General features: G+C 35.7%; 1 long non-coding RNA gene across 2 annotated transcripts; it reads right to left on the bottom strand.

The window, feature by feature from the left end:
• Positions 1-3550: 3550 nt before the first annotated feature.
• On the bottom strand, positions 3551-10151 carry LOC107762734 (uncharacterized). 2 transcript variants are annotated; one of them, XR_001642861.2, is made up of 4 exons: positions 9665-10151; positions 8319-8433; positions 7985-8016; positions 3551-3739 (listed from the first exon to the last, which is right to left on the bottom strand). It is a non-coding gene; the product is annotated as an uncharacterized LOC107762734 (long non-coding RNA). The 2 variants fall into 2 exon arrangements; XR_001642860.2 differs by having other exon boundaries at positions 8319-8428; positions 9665-10141.
• Positions 10152-20623: the final 10472 nt, after the last annotated feature.

Genomic DNA, 20623 nt, shown 5'->3' with positions numbered 1-20623 from the left:
ATTCAAAACAAACATTGTATTTAAAATAACAATACGATACAATACAACAAGTAATAATCATCCAAACAAGCTGTAAGTGGAAAACATTCTTAATTATTATACTGTACATTCGGGAGAATGTGAAAGTTAAAATAACACAAAAACATAAATTTCACATAAAAATAAAAACTTTTAGGAAAATCACTGTGTAACTTAAACTTTGAAATACTCTATAGAAAACTTTTCGACATTTCAACAGTATTTTAAATGTTGAATTTTAGTATCAGCTTATTAATAATATTGATGAAAAATCTTGTAGAGGCGTTATCTAATTGGAAAATAGAAAAAATAATTTTGCCGCAAATGTTTTGCCCATTTTTCTTTCATGAATATAAACACTCTCTCCGTTTCAATTAAGATGAACTAGTTTGACTCGGCACGAAGTTTAAGAGAACAGAGAGACTTTTGAAACTTGTGGTATTAGAAGCTTAAGGGTAAACTTTGTGGAGACATGACATTTGTGTGGTTATAAAAACTTCACATTAAAGGTAAAATAAAAATTTTAAAGTTGAATTATTTTCAATTATAAAAATGTGTAATTCTTTTTTAACAGACTAATAAGGAAAATGTGTCATCTAAATTAAAACGAATCGAGCTTATTTTTCCTTTTCTCTGTTACACTTATTTTTCTTTTACGAAAACTAAATACTAGTTTATAAATATAAACAAAAAGAAAAGGTAAACATGAACTTTGAAATTGATAATGTAATATTATTTTGTATGTGGATCCAAGTCTATAACAAAACTTACAGCTTTAATAACTTACTCCCTCCGTGCACTTTTACTTGTCCATAGTAAATATATTTTTTACTTTTACTTGTCAACTATACTAAATCAAGAAAAAAATAATTACTTTTTTTGTTTTACCCTTATTATTAACTACTCATTCCTCAAAATTTTTGAAAATGCTTTCATTATAGGTAAAATTATAAAATATATATTTCATTATTTTTTTAAAGGAGTGCAAAGTCAAAAGTGACTGAAAATGAACCCCCACTGTCCAAAGTACAAGTAAAGAATTAAGTAGGCGTTTGGACATAAGAATTGTAAAATTTCAAAAAATGGTGAAAAAAATTTCAAGTGAAAATGGTATTTGAAATTTAGAGTTGTGTTTGGACATAAATTTCAGTTTGGGTTGTTTGTGAAGTTTTATGAGTGATTTGAGTAAAAAAATTGAAATACAGCTTTTTGAAGTTTTTCAAAATGAATTGGTAATTTTATGAAACAAACACAGATTATCACGTTTTCGGAAAAAAATTATGCCCAAACGGGCTCTAATTATCACGTTTTCCCACTTCAATTGTTAGCTTCGACTCTTTAAAAAAAAAGTAAGGGATTACCACCAAGTAGGTAAACATAAAAATAAATAAAATAAAATAAAAATCAGTTTCTTGTGCATCCCCTAAAATTTAAAATGTATGATAAAGATACCTTTGAGACTTTGACCATATAGAGGAGAGAACTTAGACTCATGCACAAGAACCTCTTTGTAGATATGACTAATAAAGTAATAAAAAATAGACTCTTACAATTTCTAAAAAGATTAAGAATATTTCTCCTTTTTCGACAAAATATAATTATACACTAGACTTATTGAAATTGGAATAGCTACGTCGCTCTATACCTATTCTCATTTTCTTGGTAACCCTCTGTACATATTCCTTCCCTCTTATCTAATTACTTTTATTTTACTTGTTAATTTATAAAACTCAAGCTGTCCGATAACAAGAATGTAACCACCTTTTTCCTATATACTCTGTGTTATTCATCTATACGAGGATGCTGAATACTATGAGATAAATTAAATGCAAAATCCATTACTATTTACATATATTTCTCGTAATATTCTAAGAGATACAAACTAAATTAGCACGCGAAAAGACAACGAAGTTCTATTCATAAGACCACGACTCCACAAAAGATAAACATGTGTACAATATGCATATGCATTAATGCCATAGGTCGTGTATCTTATGTGCCCATGCATTTTTAATTAATTTTTTGGGCAGATAGAGAGGTGTACAGAAAGAAAAGAAGATAAGATTCTGAAAGGGAAATTGATGGGGTTAAGAATGAAATCAAAGAAAAGAATATCTCCTAAAAAAAGTAACCACTTAACATTTATATGTTGCTGTTGGTGTTTCTTAATGGCTTTGGTTTATTCCTCTCTTTACAGAGGTTTTTTTCCCTTTCCTCTCTTCTATACAGTGGCGGAGACAGGATCTCCACAAAGGGGGTTTAAAAATTTTTTTTGTAGCTAGGAGGGAATTGAACCTATAACCTTATGAAGGTTTTGAACCTCCTTGATCACTAAACTACACTTTCAGATTGTGTTAAGGAGGTTCAAAACTTAATATATAGATATAAACACCAGATTTTGCCTTATATATACAGTGTAATTTTTCGGCGAAGGGGGTTCGGGTGACCCCTTCCGCCCCCTAAATCCGCCCCTGCTTCTATAAAGTTCTTTTTTTTCTTCTTCTTTAGGTTTATTTTTTGCTAAATCTTTGCTTTTACCCACTTTTTTTTTTTTTAAAGATTGGTATATAACTTTTCCCCTAAATTGCTTCCCCATACCTTAAACTACCACACCTAGTACTTGACTTTACCATGACAAAGACCTAATACTTTATTTTAATATATTCAACTAGTTTACAAATTCCACGACTCGTGAACAGATATTTGATCTAATTTTATACTTATTAATTTTTAGTAAAGATAAATTATTGAGAATATGTGTATTTATTTTTGTACAAATCATATTGTAGTGTAGTTGGTACAGCTGTACACATGTATGTATACAGTATAAATAGGCCTAGATATTTTTGTACAGAAAAGACTTTACATTTTTAATATTTTTTGTACTCTCTTTAGCTCCGTTCATTCTCTCTAATGAAAGAGAAGGTTCCAGAAGTCTCTTAGCTCAACTGCTTTCTTCATCCTCCATTAGAGCTCAACTGAGGTGAGCTTTCTTTCTTCGTTTCTTCTGCTCACTATAACATTTTAGACCTTTAACTACATCTGAAAAGCATGACGTAAACTATCAGAAAGTATGACATTTGACTAAAGGCCACACTTTCGGACCTAAGGCAACACTTTTTGAGGGGTGACCTAAATGAGCGTAACATTTGCCTCAAGAGAACGCTTTTTAAGTGTTGCTTTAGAAGCCACGCTTAAAAAATGTGGCTAAAAATTAATAAAAGCCACGCTTGTAATACCCTCAATGGTAACACTTTTCGGCACTACAACAACACATGAAAAATGTGGCCGTTGTTACTCTTTAGATCACACTTGAAAGCGTTGTTTTTGCTAGTATATAAGCCACAAATTTTCCAATCCATATGGCCACACATTTGAAGTGTGGCAATTGTATCTAAGCTATGAAGTAATTTGTTTTCAATAAAATATATTTTCGTATGTATCCCATAATCACGTACGAAGATCTCAAACACTCAATTATATATAAAAAAATAACAAAAGAATAATTCCAATGCATATACTTGCAATGAACTTCAAAAAAAGATTAAATCTTGTGTAATACAATGAAGCAAATTATTTCAAGGTTCATGCTTGTAACTTTACAAAATCAAATATAGTATCAGGAATTACAAAAATCGTAATTGTCCAAAGTCTTCATCGTTAAATTCCAATAGATCAAATAGTCTTTTGGCACCATTTTTAATTGTCCACCAGAACTTTCCTACAAAATAGAATTAGTAATTATATAGAAATCCATAGTATGCAAGTGCAAACTCAGAGCAATGTGGTAGAGTTGTCCCCTTGGGGATTCACGACAATACTATCATATATAAGTAAGAGATATACATATACACGATTTAAACAAATGACAAAAGTAGAGGAAAATCTATATATGTTGTAGCATTGAGATGAAAATGTAATCGAATGATTCGAGTAACAGAACCTATGGACAAAAATCATGCTTTATTGGCCTTCCTCATTTGTTTTCTTAGCATCCAAGCATCTAGTTATATTCTCTCTATAGTATGATTATGTTGCTTCTTTTTGTTTAATTTCTGTATACTGATAGAAAAACTAGATTAGTGGATTTCTTTTTCAAAAGGAACATTAACTTTAGCATATATCATATACTCAATCAGCTCACTTTCAATTAAGCTAGAAATAACTAAATACAAACACCTTACCCAAATCAAGGATGTTGTTAGCTAGAATTTGGTATGTCCAGTATTCTATCCGATTAATAATTTTTGAGATAGAAATGTAATCTACCAGACACCAGTGAGTACCTCTTACAGGTGACTATAATCACTTAGCTATCATTGATATCTTAGAATCTTGCAATAAATTAAAAGCATAGGCATAATTTCTTGTTGGGTCATCACATATGTTGCAATGAAATTCTACGTTCCGAGGCCTTAAAAACCTCCCTTAGCACCACCTCAATTTGCGTGCGCAGTTCGGGCGCGTAGCCGGAAAGTTTAAATGTGAAAAATGATAAGTTTTGACTGTAAAATGAATAAATTTGACTTCGGTCAATATTTTGGGTAAATAGACCCGGAACCATAATTTGACGGTCCTGGAGGGTCCGTAGGAAAATATGGGACTTGGATGTATGCCCGGAATCGGATTCCGAGGTCCCAATCCCGAGAAATGAATTTTTTAAAGAAAATTATTTTCTAAAATTGTTTTAAAAAATTTGAAATGAAATTTGCTTAGAACATGATGGTATCAGGCCCGTATTTTGGTTCCGGCTCTCGGTACAAGTCTTATATATGATTTAAGACATTTATGTGGAATTTGGTAAAAAACGGATGTCATATGACGTGATTCGGACTTAAATCGCAAAGTTGATGTTTAAAGAAGTTTTGAGAAAATTTCATTGATCTCGAGACTTAATTTGATGTTCATGATGTTATTTTGATGATTTGATTGCACGAATAAGTCCGTAGGATATTTTTGAGGATTTTGTGTATATTTGGCTTGGAGCCCCGAGAGCTCGGGTAGGTTATGGGATGCCTTAGGCCTAAAAACACAGTTGTGGCAGGTTCAGAGAAGTTGCAGGTCTCTGAACCCACTAGTGCGGTCCGCACAAAAATGTGTGCGACCGCAGAAGGGGGCCAGTGCGGTCCGCGGTCGGCTTTGTGCGGTGCGCGGTAGAGGCCTGTGCGGCTGCAGTCCATTTCGTGCGGTCCGCACAGGGCACTGGACCGCAGTATCCTCAGGAAGGCCTGTGCGGCCGCAGTCCATTTTGTGTAGTCCGCACAGGGGGTCTGCGAGGGGTATAAATAGACGAGATTTTCAGTTATTTTTCATTTTTCAAAACCCCAAAAACATAAGAGGCGCTTTTCAAACAACCTTTCTTCTCCAAATCAATTGTAAGTAATTTTTAACTAGTTTTCCTCAATCATTAACATCTTTTAACATGATTTCAACTTCAAATCAATGATTTTCATGGGGAAAATTGGGTGTTTTGGGTAGAACCTAAGTTTTTCAAAAATTGGGGATTTGGGCCTCGATTTGAGGTCCGATTTCAAAACAAATTATATATTTGAGTTCGTGGGGGAATGGATAATTGGGTTTTGGTTCAAACCTCGAGTTTTGACCACGTCGGCCTGGGAGCGATTTTGACTTTTTGGGTAAAACTTTGAAAAACTCATTTTCATGCATTCAAATTGATTCATTTAGCGTTTATTGATGTAATTAAGTAACTTGTGGTTAGATACGAGCGAATTGGCGGTGAAATCAAGGGGTAAAGCTATAATAGAAACTTGAGTTGTGTTCGAGGCATCGAGGTAAGTATTTGGTCTAACCTTAGCTTGAGGGATTAGGAGTTGTGTCCTATTTGCTATTTGCTTCTTGTTGAGTACGACGTATAGGCATGGTGACGAGTATCTATACGTTGGTGTCAAGCATGACCGTGAGTCTTATATTGTGATTTTCATGATTTCGTTGTTCATGCCTTGGTGAAGATTTCTAATTGTTGTATAAAGTTTGTGGAAAGAATTGTGACCAATGAACATTGAGGAGCGTTAGCTCAAGTTGTATAGTGAAATTGTGAAAGTATAAGTAATAATTGAACCTCTAGAGCATTGGCTCGAGTTGTGAAGTGAATTGTGAAGTAAGAGTGAGAAAAAGAAGAGATCATTATGTTGCCCCCTTGCTGGGCTATTGTTGAATTGTGGTTCCCTTGCATTGTGTTCTTAATTGATATTACGGATGCTTAGGTTGAGGATTCTTTGTGTTGGATAGGGATTATGGGTATAGCTAAGGTAGTTAGGTGTCGGAATGAGGTTGGTTATAGCTGAGGTAGTTAGGTGTGGTGACGAGTTTGGTTATAGTTGAGGTGTTTAGATGTTGTAACGAGTTTGGTTATAGCTGAGGTAGTTAGGTGTGGTATCAAGTTTGGTTATAGCTATTTCTCCCTTGCCGGGATGTGATTGCTTATAAAGTCGAATCCCTTGCCGGGACAGTGTAGACTTTATTGATCTCTTGTCGGGACTCTCATTATAATTGTAAACATTATATATGGATCGGGTTGCACGCCGCAACAATATTATATATGGATCAGGTTGCACGCCGCAACAATATTATATGTGGATTGGGTTGCACTCCGCAACAATATTATATGTGGATCGGGTTGCACGCCGCAACAAAGATATAATAAAATGGGAGCAGGTGGTACGCCTGCCACAAGACAAGTGAAATGGGAGCGGGTGGTACGCCTACCACAAGATATAATAAAATGGGAGCGGGTGGTACGCCTACCACAAGACAAGTGAAATGGGAGCGGATGGCACGCCTGCCACGAGATATGAAAAGAAAGTGAAATCTACCTTTGTTCCCTTTTTCGTGTTAGTGGGTGGTTTTGATTCCTTAATAATTCTCTTGATATTCTGTTTTACCTGCTATTCCCCGAGCATGTTTTTCCCTCCCAACTTTACTTGTTTATTTTTGTATTTCTTTCCCGCTGTATATAATTGAACTGTACAGGTTTATTTGGTAGTCTGGTCCTAGCCTCGTCACTACTTCGCCGAGGTTAGGCTAGGCACTTACCAGTACATTGGGTCGGTTGTGATGATACTACATTCTGCACTCTTTTGTGCAGATACCAGTGTTGTGGACTTCGGACCGCAATGAGATTGCTGATTTTTGATCATCAGGAAACCCTAGGTAGTCCTATAGGCGTCCGCAGGCCTTGGCGTCTCCTTCTATCTACTTTCCTGTTTCTTACATCTATTTCCAAAAACAGTGTTGTAATCAATTCTTTCAAACCTTTATTTGTAGTATTCTTAGACCGTCTGTGAAACTGTGACACCAGTTCTGGGTAGTCGAGACTCAAACAGTTGTAAAAGGATATTCATGTTTAGAAGGCTTATTGTTTTCTTCCGCTTATGTTATATTCCGCTCTTTAAATATTATTTCTTCGTAATTGCTAAAGAGAATAAAATTGGTAAAAAAGGTAGATGGTTCAATAATTGACTTGCCTAGCTCACACTAATAGGCATCATCACAGTTCTCAAGGGTGGGAAATCCGAGTCGTGACATTTCTATTCCATTAACCCTCCAATCTGTATAGAGAGATACTAAAAAACTTTCATCAGACAATTTCTAACTCAATTTTACCCTCAAGCAATATTGGTCTCAACATTTTAAATACCTATCATAACAAAGATAATCATATAGATCTCTATTCACTTAAAAGTTGAGCTAAACAAAGGGAAGCGAGGGTATTTAAAATGTTTTGTGTGATTGAAAGTGAGTGAAAAATATACACTTGTTGGGTAGTGAATACCTTTAGTAACTTGGCATCCTCTTTAAATTCATAATTGTTGAGGTTACTAGAAAAAAAACTCATTTCAAGATATCTGAAATTAATTCTCAAACAACAAGATTTGTATTTGTGTACTTCCCATTCTAGCAAACAGAAAATAAGATAGTAAATCAAAGAAGACAAATCCAAATTTACCTCTTCAGTTGAACCCAAAGGACGATCTTAAGCTGAGATAATACACAATAGAGACCAAATCAGCAATAGAAATATGCAAGTTTCATATGTTAAGAGATAAAGAATGTAGGAGAAAGACGACAAATTTTGTATTATGCTCAACAAATCGATATACTGCAGAACATTTTTATTTCCAAAGATGGCACATCCAAAGTTTGATTACCTGGTCGATGTATATTTTCTATCAACTAATCCTCATATAACAATTTTAAGGAGAGCAGGAAGTTAATAGCTAAAAAGTCAGTTTACCCAGCTTTACCTACCAAACATGCCAGTGCATAATGCCTTAACATACCTCTGAAGTACCTCTATCCTTTTTCTTTGCCTTCCTCACTTTTGCTCTACGTTGATCTTATTTGAGAACATGAAGAATCCTCTGTTCACTGCAGTGTCCACATGTATAACCTATACTAAAGCAAGCAAGAACTAAATTGATGCAAAATACAATATAGTCACAAGTAGGATAATATCTTTAAAATTTGATATTTCAACCACAAAGTTAAAGTCTTAATAACATTACTAAATATTGCGCTAGCATAAAAAAATAAATAGTATGCGTCAATTGATATGCCAAATTGATCTACCTAACTCAAATATTGCCATGTTTATTCAATATCAAACTAGAGCCTCAGTCTTAGCTTCAGAAGTTATACAATTAATAATGAGAGAGAGAGAACAAGAATTAACTACTAGACAATAGAATGTGAGAATAAGAATTTGTGCCCAGATTGTATAATCGTAAAAAGTTATTCTCCTACGAAAATACAAGTGAAGGTCATCCCTCCCCCTTATGGGCTAGAGAACGTCATATAACTAAATATCATTTATAATAGAGAAAACCAAATCTCATTGTAATTGAAGTATATCTTCATCACTATCTCATATTTTTATCACTAATTCATAAAGCTTCATGAAAAAAGTACCATATCTTCTTGCACATCTTTTAATTATCAAACCATATAAATAATAAAATATTTTAGTTTCAACTACCAAGCCTCAATGTATGCCATTAAGTCATAAGCATTTATACGTTTATGCTACAAAAACTTTATGTCAAACTTAAGTAAAAAACTTATGCGAACATTTTGAACTCCACAATTGGGAAGTAATACTATAATGCTTCAAATGCAAAACAAAAACATACAAAGCACTGAAGAAAGTAATTTGATAACAAAAGAACATAATAATAGTTGTACTATGAAATGAAGCAAGATGTGGCGGACATGAAAATTGTGCCGCACGTACAAACTAACAAGTTATTAAAACATATAAGCATATAAGAAAAGGCAAACCAAATAGGTCCAGAAATTTTCATCTCATGAAAATACCTTCTTAATGCTTTAGTTCCTTTTCAAACACTTATTATTGCTTTCTGTCCATCCATATTTGATACTTAATTTATGCTTCCTACTAATTCTTTCAAATTCTTACTATTTATCCAACAAATTTCACTTCATTAATTGGCTTCAAAACCAAAATGATTTCAATGGTAAGGATAGGCCAAACAAACATTTCATCAAACAGGTAATATGCAATGGTCAATCCCAAAAGAAATTCCGCAAATAGGCAAAGCTAGTATAGAAATGTTTAAGATCTAAACACAAGTACATTTAAACTTAAGACTAGTACTATAAAACAAACCTGAATGAAATCTGTATTTGAACTCTGTTGAAATTTTTTTTCCTTGTTGAATTTCACTTAAGCAAATATTGACATATATAAGAGCACATTTCAGAAAGAAAATGAGGCATCACTGCAAATTTTAGGGTGGAGGGAAATTTGGCACATGAGGTGATAGTGTCTATGGAGATTACGGTGAAGGTGGGCAAAACAGAAAACCTAATGAACTGATGTCATTAGGAGGGAAATTGTTTGCACTTTCAAAATGGGGGGAAATGTTTCACGGGAAATTTAAAGGAAGGGGGAATTTTATTAAATTTCTTTAGCGCACACTTGTGAAGTGTTGCTTTTAGAATTATGAATACAGCTCACTCTAAAAGCGTCGCAATATAAATGCATAAGTGTTGCCAATTAATTTATGTTTGGAAACACTTAAGTTGCATTGCCTTTCAATTTAAAAAGAAACGCTTTGCAACCGTGGCCATAAAATGTGATGCCAAACGCTATCAGCAAAGGCCACCCTTGAAAACTGTTCCCACATATAGTTTTGGAAATACTTTTTACGCGTTGTCAAAAGTTAGTGTGTACTTAGGCCAGATTTGTTGTAGTGGCTATTTTGTCATGGTATCAAATCTAGGCTCTCAATCCTAAGCTCAATCAGTTGATTCTTCACTTAATTACATCTCTAAAATAGTTTTCTGTGCGAGTAGCGAAGTTTCCCCAATTTCAATTTGATCATTCAGGAAAAGTTCAGACAAGACCAATTTCCTTTCAAAACTGATCGATAAGTATGGCTATCGATGAAAACCCAACGGATTCCACAAATCCACTTCTACATTCAACAAATCCTCTTTACATGCATCCATCTAAAAGTGCATGATCTATGCTTGTACGGGTACCTTTCGACGAATCTGGATGTAGGTCATGGAGAAGAGGAGTTTTTAGAGCTCTCTCAGTGAAAAACAAGGTGGTGGCGTGCCCCCTTTTTCCCTCCTCTTTTTGACGGGGAAGAGGTCCGGGTTTCGATATTCATGGGGTATAATGACTCATTTCCTTTTGGGAATTGGGTATTTGAAGAGTCGCCACCTAATGGGTTATGGTGCGTTAGAGCACCTAGAGCGATTAACTCTAAGTTGGTTTGCATTACCAGAGATTAGGGTAAGGGCTCGAAGTAACCTCGAGGGAAAGGTGTTAGGCACCCCTCTTGGTCCACAACTGTGGATCCTGGCCGAACTTATATTTATAAATTAGTCCATATAAACAGTTAAATCAAAATAAGTTACAAGTAAAGCACGTTAGATAACTCAAGTGGCAAGATAAAGGTTTGAACAAGCTTAAATAGAGAGAGAGAGGATTTGGTAAGAGGGGTCCTAGGTTGTTTATCATATAGGATCACCCCACGCAATGCTGGTAAACACTCCTCAATGAGGGGCAACACGTGACATTAACGCGTAGTCATCATATCCCATGTCTACCCTTCCCATCCCCTTATTGGTCATGCAAAGCGAGTGTTTGGTCACTGATTCCTATTGCGTGCTGCTACTCGTCCCTTCTTAATAGTCCCGGAGGGAGTTAGGAACTCTACCTATAGGTGGTTCTAGACGTACCCCTAAAGTTTTAAAAGGAAAAAATCTAAGGTGACAGTCAAAAAGCATTTAGGACTTCCACATAATGGCAGCAATTAAGAGGCTCACGATTTCCTCCTCATACAAATATACAAGCAGCACGACTCAAACACAGTTAAGGTCTTTATTAATTAATGTCCTAAAACAGGATATCTAAGTGAATATGCAGAAACAAACAAAAACTTTTATACACAGAAGTTATAACCTAGTAGTTACCTAGGGACTCCTTTTTTTAAAAGCTTATTAGGATCAGAAATGTTAAACGACAGAAACAGCTTCAGGGAAATGCATTTTTTTTTGAAAACGCCCTAAGGCTTGCCTATATGCAGTACTGGTATCTATGTTAATATTGAAACAAACAGGTTTTTCGAAATAGACTCCTTTAATACCTATAGGCATGATATCTAATGAGATTGAGGCAATTGTGAAAGAGCTTGTTTCAGGAAATGTTTAACACTTAATAAGACTAGTTTTTAAAAAAAAATGAACAAGGTGTAGTGAAGTTGATTTATTAGGCCGAATTAAATTATCAGACAGTATTGCGAGTAGAATCCCTATAGGCATTATGTCTAGGTGGATTACTAATTGTAATCGATTTGCAGCAACATACAAGAATGCTCATTAAAACTGAATTGGAATTGAGTCCTATAGGCATGACATCTACTGATTTAAGACATGATTGTTTGGAAACTATAAACATGGTTTCTAACATGACAAAATGTAGAACCTTAGGAACATGATTTCTGCTTGATGCAAACGAAATTAGAAATGAGATCCTATAGGCATGATTTCTATTAGGCAAGGCAATCAGTTTTAAAAGAGTAAAACCCTATGAGCATGTTTTCTATTGAGTAAAGCAGGCAAATTTTAAAAAATAGGATCCTAAGAGCAGGATTTCTATCCATATTACCCCATAAAGTATACATCTACCCACCCTTTTACTAAATACCCTCAAATATCTGTTTACAAATTATTACAGGCCAATGAATGAATTACATAAGTAAAATAGAAAATCAAGAAACTATTCTATAGGGAGCCTGCAATTAAGCCCAAGTTTCCCCAAAGCCTCCAATGGTCTTATAAGCCTCAATTCCATAGACAAATCAGAGTCTAGGTGCATCAAAGTTCCCTAAGGGTTTCAAGGTCCCCGGGCAATGCTTACACCTAGACTTAGCAACCAAGAATTGAACCAGTGCAGTTTGGAAAGGCCAGCCTCAGTATGCCAAAGTTCAGAGGGCTCTCAAGAGGATCCCAAGGCAGTACACATACTAAAGGGGGCAGAACTTATTGACTAAGAGTAAAGTGGAAGTGCAGGACACAAGTTGAAAAAAAAGGTTTATTAATGACTGGATCGGAAAGTCTGTTTTTGAAAGCAATTAGTAAAGCAACAGAGATTGTTTGAAAAGAAGTTGGAGTAGTGAACAAAGCTTAAACACTTTAAGATAGGATTACACACAGCTGGTCTACAGAATCCAAATGAATTCAGTAGTCACACAGGTGTCAAGGGGTTTGGGACACATAGACATTTGACTGCAAACATATAACCCAGTAAGGGTTTTAGTACTTGTTTGGACATGCTCAGAAATAGTTGACACTGGCATAATCACAAACCAGTCAGGAAGAATACAAACACATAGAGGGGGATAGGGATTTGGGGATTCATAAGATGGTAAGTACACAGTAAGTAAAAGACAATTAACAAGGCATGCTTTGAAACACACATAAGGGAATACATTAATCTAAAGGGAAGGGGAGACATAACAACATGTTGATAATGTAACTTAACTACAAGTTTCACAACAGAACCGCAAGTAGAAGCAGACTAGAAATAAGAGAAACTGAAACAATAAGAGAAACATGTTGCTATTGAAGCTTTAAATTAAAACTAGGACATACCAGTGAAGAGAGAAGTAAGCAGAATGAAAGAATAAGAGAGCACAGATGATTAGCCTTGGCTTGCAGCCGGCTAATAGCAGAAAATGTCACAAGAGAGAGGGGAGAGCAGAGATTTTTAGTAAGAGAGGTAGTTTTGAAAACCAAGTGTCTCTGTTAATGAAAAACTTAGGGTATTTATAGTTTTGAAAATAGGCAAAAAATAAGGTAACAAGTAAAGGTTTAGCACAATTGTGGAAGAATTCACAATTAGAATCCAAGTAATACAAGTACTCCCCTTTAATCAAGGAATCACAGCTTAAACGGATACCAACAGGGATAACCAAGGAAAGAAAATCAATTGAGAAAGACTGATTTTTACCATATAAGGGGTAGTAAAAGTATAGAGCATATGATTGGGTCTAAGTACAGAACATACCAATTAAGGAAAGGATTCAGTAAGAATGAAGTATCATAGCAAATAAGGAAATGGAATCAGTCAATTTAAACAGACAAGTAGAATTTTAGGGTTTTGAAAGGAAATCTTGCAATCAAACCATAAATTAATGAAATCAGAATCAATCAAGAGGGAGTCATGATTCCGTACTTCAACATATAAATAGAGGGGAACGAACAGGCGTAACAATAGGCAAGGTCAGCCATATCGACAGAAAGAAGAAAGAGATGAACACAATTATACAGAAGTGACATAGGTAGGCTAAAGACTCAGTAGAAAACTCATTCGAAGCATGGTAACCGACAGAAACTTAACAAAATTAGGCAGCCATGCTAACACACAGAACTAAAGCAAAGAAGATCTAGAAAAATTAGGGCTTTTTAACAGAGTCGAGTTAAAAAGCAGTAGGAACATAAGATCAGTCAAAATAAGCAAGGAAAGAAGTTTAATCATAAAGAAAAATCGGTTAAAACATGTGTAGAAGAAACTTCGAGAAACCCTAATTTTTAAAGAAAGTAAAACGGTTTAAAGTTGAGAGTCTTTCAGAAAAAGTTCAAGAATAGTGAAAAACATAGGAAGAAACAGACTTAAAGCATAAAAATAGCACAGATCTGAGAGATTCAGACAAGAGTTAGGGTTTCAAAGGAAACCCATATAGAAACAAAAGAACATGTTGTAAACTTTACCGATCGTAACATATAAGGTGTGATTTTGCCCAAAATCACACCGGAGAAGCCATGAATAACAGAAACAAAAACCCTAGATCCAAATTGGCATGGCACAGGACCCTTGAAGGCCTTAGAGATTATGAGTAAGGCGGTGGAGTGACCATTGGAGGCTTGAGGTTGAAAGATAGTCGCCGGAGATGACCGGAGAAGGAGGCGGTGGTTGAAGAATGATTAGGGTTAGGTTGAGAGAGAAGGGAGATGAGAGCATCTGAAGGCGGTGGGGGTTTGGAAATGAGTAGGGTTAGGGGGTCATTTAGGAATTAAAAAGGAAAGGGTGTGTGTGGACTGTTGATCTGGGAGATCAACGGTCAGGATTCAACCGGGTAGGTGGGTTTCGGGTTTAGGTAAGGGTTTATATGGTCTGGGTTGGGTTATTTAATAGGAAATTGGGCTGGGGATTGGGTCCGACTTGGGCTACAATTGAAATCCAAATCCGGTTATTATTTAAATAGCCACTTTCCCTATTTTAATTTACAATAAATAATAGGTAATTCTGGAAAATAATTTAATGTGACAAAATGATTTAAAATACATATTTAACATTTTAAAAATATAGGAACTAATTTTACGCATATAAAATATAATTACACCTTAAAATGATCTAACATTACAATTATATGCAATTTAGCTTTAAAACAAATACTAAATGTAATGCATAAAAATTACATTAGCTATATTTTGGCATAAGTATAGAAATAAAATAAATAAATTATCATAACAATAATTTTGAAAATAATTATTGGGGTTTTTATGAATAAAAGGGGAGGAAATAAATCAATTTAAACTGTTAAAATTATGGAAAAAATTATAAAAATCTTGTGCATGTTTATATATACATATATATGCTATTTTGAAGGTATTTATGCATATTTAAAATATATAGGGAAAAATTAGGTATCAAAAAGTGAGATTCAAAAATGGAAAATGCAGGAAACCAGATTCCGAAGACCCTGGCTATGATCAATGGGACCGCAGTGACGACATGGTCACTTCATGGATTCTAAATTCCATATCGAAGGATTTAGTAGATAGTCTGCAATACGTTAATAATGCTCAAGAGCTTTGGCAGGAATTGAAGGATAGATATGACCAGACAAACGTAGCGAAGTTATATCAATTGTAGAAAGAGTCAAGGAACCCTAGAAATCACCGGGTATTACACTAAGATGAAGAAGCTCTGGGAAGAGCTGAACAAATTGAATGCACATGCTCAGTGCAAGTGCAACTGCACATGTGGTGCTAAAGCAAATATGCAAAAGGCTGAGCAAGACAGAAGGTTAATCAGTTCTTAATGGGACTAAACGAAGTGTATACTGTGGTAAGGGGAAGCATCCTGATGAAGAATCTGTTGCCCTCACTCGCACAGGATTTCTTAATTCTCATCCAAGAAGAAAAACAAAGAGAGGTCAAGCCAAATAATTAGTTTGTAATTGAATGTACTGCCCTGATTAGGAGGAAACTCTTTAAGAACAAACTATAATCAACAACCAAACACTTCAGACAATACTGGATATACAAACTACAATCAACAAGGAAACATAATTGGAAACAAATAACTATAGGGGAGGATATTCTAGAAGCAGACCCCGTCCTTTTTGTGACTATTGTAAGAAACTAGGCCACACTAAGGAAATATGCTACAAATTACATGGTTATCCACAAGATTCAATGTTCAACAAGGGAAAAAGAATTGCTGCCAATGTGCATGGAAGTCGAAGAGAGAATGGGATTGAAGGTGAAGATTGAGGCAATGGACAAGTGTAGGAACATGATCGAACAATGCAGAACCTTACGAAGGAACAATACAATCAGCTGCTCAGCATCCTGGAAAATTTTCATGCTGGAAATGGAGGAAATGAAATGAAAGCAGGGGTTGTGAACTTTGCAGGTATTTCAGCTTGCTCAACTTATTTTGACTCAGGTGTTAACTCGTATGAGTGTTTTAGATCAATTGCTGACTCTTGGATACTTGATTCTGGGGCATCAAACTATATGACCTATAACAAATCCATGTTGACCAATGTAAAAACTCTAGTATATCCTTTCTTAGTTACATGGCCTAATGGTTATAAGGTGAAGGTGACATTAATAGGAGATGTAGTCATGAGTCCTAAGTTCACTCGGAAAAGAGTCTTGTTTGTCCCTAGTTTCAAGTTCAACCTAATTTATGTGCATTGTTTAACAATTCAACTTGATTGTTTTATCATATTTACCAAATTTGCTTGTATCCTTCTGCATGCCCCTTCACTGAAGAGGACTTTGGCAATTGGTAAAAACAAAGATGGTATGTACCTTTACATCTCAGATTCCTGCAAGTCTAATTCCTTGATTCATGTCAATTCATCTAGTTTATCTAATAAAGATGACATAGCCACCCAGTCTATTTCAAATATTCCATCTAGCCTACCTAGTAGTAATAATGTTGTTTCACACTCTGTTTCACATGTTGTACCTAGTCCACACACTTCTTCTCATAAATGTAATAAGATTGTCACAAACTCTCATATGCAATGTAAAGGAAATGCTATTTCTACATACAATGCATCTATGTCTGATAAAAATTATGGTTGATCTCTTATGGCACAATAGATTGGGACATGTACTCTTTGCCAAAATGAAAGGAATAAAATCCATACCTGTTCATTTTTCACCCAAACAACCTTTCATTTGTCCTATATGCCCAATAGCTAGACAAAACAGATTGCCCTTTAAAAAACGAACTACAGTCACAACCAAAATATTTGAAATCCTATGTTGATTTATGGGAAACCTATCATGTCACAACACATGATAGGCACACGTACTTCATCACCCTAGTAGATGACTACAGTAGGTGTACTTGGACACAACTGTTTAGCTACAAAAGTAATGCTTTGCAGGTAGTCAAGGCTTTCATTGCTATTGTAAAGAATCAATTCAATTGCTCCATCAAAACCATAAGAACTGACAATGGTCTTGAGTTCATAAACTCTGAGACAAACTCTTTCTTGCAGTCTGAAGGCATTATACACCAGAAAACATGCCATTACACACCCTAACATAATGGCATAGTAGAAAGGAAACATAAGTACCTTTTAGAAACAACAAGGCACTTTTATATCAGTTTAAACTTCCCATGCAATACTGGGGAGAATGCATTCTCACTTCAACCTATTTGATTAACAGACTCCCTTCTACTACCCTTAGAAACAAATGCCCATTGGAGTTACTTTACAAAAGAAAACCCAACTATTCTCACCTTAAAAGTTTTGGATGCCTTTGCTTTCCTACAACCCTCAAAACTCACAAAGATAAATTTGAAACAAGATCCTTACCTCATGTTTTTGTGGGATACCCCTTTGGGATAAAGGGTTATAAGGTACTCAATCTAGTCACAAAGAGAATTCATATATCAAGAGATGTTGTATTTCATGAAAGTATATTCCCTTTTGCTTTGCATTCTGATTCTAATAGATTCTTTCCTTCATTTCCACAAGTAAATTCAGATTTGGCACAAGATTTGTTTCCCTCTCATGAGTCAGTATCTATTTCTAGTTCACCTAGTCTACATCTTCCAGCTATGTCACCAAATTCCTCATCACCAAGGCTGAGTGAACCCAATTCTCATACAACTTCAAACTTTGAGCAACATTCCATGTTTGAGAATAATCAAAATGAAACATCTACAAACAACACTCCCAATTCAGTAATCCAGCAACCTAATGAAGCTTTAGGGAGACCTCCAGAACTGTGACGACCTGGCCAGTCGTCTCATGAGTTACTGCTCTGTTTTCCCCATTTCCACTTCTTTATGCTTTGTTATCCTTATTATGTGGTATCGGGTTGGTCAGATCAAATCCGGAATGATTTCAGTAAGGTTTGAGACACTTAGTCTCTTTTAAGGAAGTTTAAGTTGGAAAAGTCAACAGGATGTTGACTTGTATGTTGGAGAGTTCGGATGTGAATTCCGATGGTTTGGTTAGCTTCGGGAGGTGATTTGGGACATAGGAGTGTGATTGGAATGGGTTTTCGAGGTTCGGAGTAGATTTAGGCTGGAATTGGCGAAGTTGATATTTTGGCGATTTTCCGGTTGGTAGGAGAGATTTTAATATAAGAGTCAGAATGGAATTTCGAGAGTTGCAATAGTTCCATTAGGTCATTTGGGATGTGTGTGCAAAATTTCAGGTCATTCGGACGTGGTTTGGTTGGATTTTTTATCAAAAGCGGAATTTGGAAGATTTTAAGAAGTTTGGCTTGAACTCGATGTGTTTCGGGGAATTTGGTGTTGTTTGAGGTGTTTTGATGATTGGAACAAGTTTGAATAAGGTATTAGGATATGTTTTTGGTTGAGTTCCCGGGGTCCTCAGGGTGATTTCGGATGGTTAACGGGAAGTTTGGATTGTTGTTGCAGCTGCTGAATTGCTGCTTCTGGTATTTTTGCACTTGCGGATTGGGGACCGCAGGTGCGGTGCCGTAGGTGCGAGAGAGGGACCACAGAAGCAGCCAGAGGTATGTTGACTGGGACCACAGAAGCGGCTAGGAGAACCGCATCTGCGATGTCACAGATGCGAGCGAGGAACCGCAGATGTGGATGGCTGGAACTTAAGTGATTTCCGCAAAAGCGGAGGAATAACCGCAAATGCGGTACCGCTGAAACGGGTATGGGACCGCAGATGCTAAAAGGTCTGGGTAGAAAGTATATATTGTCTCCTTCGTAAAATTTTGCTAAGTTCATCATTTTTGAAGACGGGAAAGAGGCTAAGGCATAGGATTTCAAGAGGAATCAAAGGATATCAGTTGGGTAAGTTCCCTAAGCTTAATTACTTGGCTTTAAGATCATTTTTCCATTGTTTAATCATGGTTTTAGTGGAGATTAAGGAAGGAAAATTGGGGATTAAGGCTTGAGTTTAAGAGGCCTTTAATTGGGGATTTGAAGGACCATTTGGGGTCGGATTTGTGACTTTTGATATGTATGAACTCGTGGAGAGATAAGAAATCTATTGGTATAAAAATTATTGAATTTCAAGACATGTTCCCGAGAGTCAGGTTTTTGTAATTTCGGGATTTGTGCCCTTTATAGATTATTTTCGTGTGGGCTTTGTTCCCTTAGCATATTTTGACGTCCTCGTTCTGATTTTGGATAGATTCGACGCACGTGGAGGCCGATTCGAGGGGCAAAGGCGTCGGGAGCTAGAAATTTAGCCGGTTCGAGGTGAGTAGTGATTGTAAATAATGTTCTGAGGGTTTGAAACCCCGAATTGCACATCATAGTTGTCACACCTCCTTTTTCACTCACACCCCGTAAAGGGTATAAATTCAAGGGAGTTTTTCCAATCAAAACGGAATTGTTTATTCATTAAAAATCAGAGTCGCCACTTGGGATAATTTATGGTGTCCCAGTCACCGGTTAAAATCCCGAATCGAGGAAGTTGACTCTTATTTATGGTCCGCGAACACAAAAATCCGGGTAGGGAATTCTGTTAACCCGGGACAAGGTGTTAGGCATTCCCGAGTTCCATGGTTCCAGCACAGTCACTTTGATCATACTTAGCTTATTAAAATTGTTTAATTACTGACTTTAGATCCTATGTGCACTTACCCTTTACCGCTTTTAAATCACTTGATTATTCGTAGTTAAAGAATTGAGTTCCGCGTACGTATACTCTTTTCCTTTGGCGGGTCAAAAATCATGTCACACGAACGTGTCCATAATTAATAACGCTTATTTATTTATTTAAGAAAATTTAACCGAAGTTACGCGAACGTATACTCCGATTTATTTTTAAAGAAATTATAACCGTGTCACGTGAACGTATCCACAATCACGCTAATATTTTAAATGGCCCCAAAAGGTTTCTCTATGAACATTTATTATTTTACCTCTACATTATGAAATTAACACAAGAGCCATTTGTTTTGTTACTAAATGTCTAACTATGGCTTGCCTCAAATCTATTTGACGGAATCCAGTTAATTAAGCACTAATGGAATTTGAATCCCTACTATCGAACGAGTGACTTAATCCAAGCTTGTTCAACTAAAAATCTGGCACCAAAATAACAATCATTCAATTAATAAGAAGGCCCAAATAAAACAGGCCCAATTACTTAAGTGGCGCATCTGTTCAGGATTAAAGAGGAACAAATGGGCTCTAATCATGGGCTCAGAAGAACTGTGAATACAAGCCATCCCCTTTTGTCTCACCATGGATTCGAAATCCAAACCCCAAGGCAAAGTAATTTTTTTTTAAACAGAATGAAGCAAGGTCAAACAAGACCCGAGATCCTGGACATCAGACCATCATATTCAAACAAATCAG

This window comes from Nicotiana tabacum, chromosome 11 (genome assembly GCF_000715075.1).
Source record: "Nicotiana tabacum cultivar K326 chromosome 11, ASM71507v2, whole genome shotgun sequence".
NCBI lineage: Eukaryota > Viridiplantae > Streptophyta > Magnoliopsida > Solanales > Solanaceae > Nicotiana > Nicotiana tabacum.
This window is presented reverse-complemented; position numbering and strand designations above follow the sequence as displayed.